This window comes from Ovis aries, chromosome 21 (genome assembly GCF_016772045.2).
Source record: "Ovis aries strain OAR_USU_Benz2616 breed Rambouillet chromosome 21, ARS-UI_Ramb_v3.0, whole genome shotgun sequence".
Taxonomy (NCBI): Eukaryota; Metazoa; Chordata; class Mammalia; order Artiodactyla; family Bovidae; genus Ovis; species Ovis aries.
This window is the reverse complement of record NC_056074.1, coordinates 43,220,714-43,223,844: the sequence shown is the minus strand read 5'-3', so window position 1 is coordinate 43,223,844 and position 3,131 is coordinate 43,220,714.

Here is a 3,131-nt window from a genome sequence, read left to right as displayed (position 1 = left end):
CCCCTGTCCCTGGGATTCTCCAGGCAAGGACACGGGAGTGGGTTGCCATTTCCTTCTCCCAAATAAATACCAGATGACTGAAAATCACTGAGTGAAAAAGTAAAAAGGACAAAAGCCAAACCCAGGAAAACTGTACAGGAAAATGTTAGGTGAATAAATTAAGGCATCTTGGAGTAAGACCACCTTTCCTAGTTGACAATATGAAATGAAAGTCGCTCAGTCGTGTCCGACTCTTTTCAACCTCGTGGGCTATACAGTCCATGGAATTCTCCAGGCCAGAATACTGGATTGGGTAGCCTTTCCCTTCTCCAGGGGATCTTCCCAACCCAGAGATCGAACCGAGGTCTCCCACAGGGCAGCCACATTCTTTACTGGCTGAGCCACAAGGGGACGATATAAAGATACTTACAATGGTGTGTGGCTCTTGGGAGAGAGCAGCGTAGTTACTTTCCCATCACCTCAGCTCCAGCTTTCACCATCGGTTCCCCCAGTCTAGTCTGTAGTAGCTTTCATGTCATGGGCAGTCTAAGAGAATATATTTGCATAATCTATAACAATTATTGCTGCCTCTCCTGCAGACCATGAGCCTCACAAAGGCAGGGCAGACAAAAATGGCCATGTGGGCTCTCCCTGCCCAGAATAGCACCTGGGATACAGTAGGTGCTCAACTAAAATTACGTTCAATTATTACGTTGAAAAACTAATATGCGATTAATCACTTCTGTAGCCTAATCAGAATGAGTCACAACTCATCAGACATTGAGTCAATAAAGCAGTGTGTATGAGGGAGTGTGAAAGTGTTAGTAGGTCAGCTGTGTCCGACTCTTTGTGACCCTATGGACCATAGCCCTCCAGGCTCCTCTGTCCATAAGATTCTCCAGGCCAGAATACTGGAGTGGGTTGCCCTCTTCCAGGGGATCTTCCTGACCCAGGGATCGAACCCGCATCTCTGATGCCTCTTGCACTGGCAACAGGTTCTTCACCACTCACACCAGCTGGGAAGCACTCCGCCTTCCTTTGGAGAGGCTTTAATGGCAGAGACGGTCTGGTAGGGTCTTCAGCAGCCCTGCGATCTCATGACGGTGAAGATGTACATCCAGTGGTCATGGTCCAGGAGAGGGAGATCGAGAGGAGCAATGGGAACTTCATCCTTCACTACCTGGGAGGAGAAACCAGGGGAGGCTGAACACGGCTGGGTCTTCCCCTGGTTAGGGGCGGCCCGATGCCCCTTCCCCTAGAGGTCCAGAGGTCATCCTGGGCTTTGCGGCAGTGCAGGACTGATATCTGTCTATACTCCCCGGGGAGCTGGAGGGGAGATCGCGGATGTGCCTGGTGGGGACCGGCTTCCTGCTCTCTCCTCTCCTCTGAGGCCGTAAGAGCCTTCTCTTTCTTCAGTCTTTGTGTCTCTGTTTCTTCCCCTCTCGGTCTCTCTTTGCCCGCCCCCGAGCCCCGTGTGAGCACAGTACATTAACAGTGGTTAATACAATCCCTGGGGAAGGATATGGCTTAATTGCCCGAGGGCCGGGTCTGAGTTGTCTGAGCCTGGTACACAGCCGCTTCTCCTGGAGGCCGCTCTGTGGAAGACCCATGAGTGACCTGAGTTGATATCCAGGGACAGGAAGGGCAATGGGTGTTGCTTTCAAGGTACACCCCACACCCTGGCATTGGGAAGCCCTGAAGGGACCTCTTTGCAGAGGAGTTTTGGTGAAGGTGACCCAGGGCTGGGTCATTCCTGCGGCTCCACGGCTGCTACCTTCTGAAATCGTCTTGAACTGGGAGGGAGGGCGGGGGTCTGCTTTGCAAGTTGAGGTTGGATTCAGGCTGCTCCCAGATCAGTCTCTCCACAAATAAGTTCCTCTTGAGACCAATCGTGAGCCAGATGGGGTGGGCAGCAGGTCTCGGCAGGGGACAGACTCAGGGCACCCTGAGCAGCCACAGGGCTGCCCAACACCCACCACTGGAAACTCTCTTAGTCTGGCATCGGAAACCTCCCCCGCCCCCAACAGTATCCTCCTTGCTCTGCAGTGTGGGGACCAGCAGAGCAAAGGAAGGGCCAAGCTCAGAATGCCCAGGCTGCCTGAAAGCCGCTCAAGATGAGGGGTGGAGAGGGAGTCACTGGAGGGCTCCTGACGTCTCTGCGCCCACCTGCCCCTCTTCTGATCAGGAGACGGAGGCACGGGACCGCCTCACCTGGCAGTCCATCAGCCCATCCTCCCAGTGTCCTCTGGGCTCCCAGTCCCCACAGCTGGCCTGGGGCGGCCCGCTGGGCTGAAGCGGTTTTCTGTACAGATGCCAGCGATCTCTTCCACCTGCTGAAGGCCTGAAGCCCGGGATGAGCCGCCCTGTGGCCGTGTGAGTCAGCAGCTTCAGCCCGCGGATGCCCTGGGCGTCCTCCTACATTCCTTCCTCCTCCGCGCCGCCTCTGGCCTGAGAACACTCAGAGGGATGCTGGAGTGCACCCCGTGGACCTCGGAGAGCCTCGGGCAGTGAGGAAAGTGTCCTAGAGGAGGGCCCCGGAGCTCAGTGGGTGGGGGAAGAGAGACAGAGAGAGGGAGAGACAGAGAGAGGGAGAGACAGAGAGAGGGAGAGACAGAGAGAGGAAGAGACACAGAGACAGAGAGACTGAAGGAAGGGGGAGCTCTTGCGACTGCAGAGAAGAAAGCATGAACCCGGTCCCCGTCGGGCGTGTCTGCCATCCCCACCTCCAGCTCCCCGGGGTGGGGGTGTAGACAGGCGTAAGGGCGGTCCCTGCCCTCACGTGGCTACCCATCTGGCTGAGATCAGGTAAAGACACGCAGAGCGGTGAACCTTCCACAGCAAGCCCTCGAGGAAACGCCCCCGACGAGCACAGCCAGGAGCTCGGGGAGAGGAAGGGACCTGGCTGGCGAGGAGGCCGTCCTTGCCACTCCATCGGGGACCCTGGGTCTGACCCTGGGTGGCCTCAGTGGTGATCCGAGGGGCTATTGGCCTGGGGTAGGGGTGGATGCAGGTGGTAAGGCTGACTCACGCGGGCACTGAGGGATGAGCAAGCATGGGGGCCAGGTGGTGGGAGGGAAGAAGGCAGGCTTCGGCTGGGCAGAAGGAGGTGACAGCCAGGCCAGGGAGGCCTGTGGGCAGAGCCGGGATGGCTG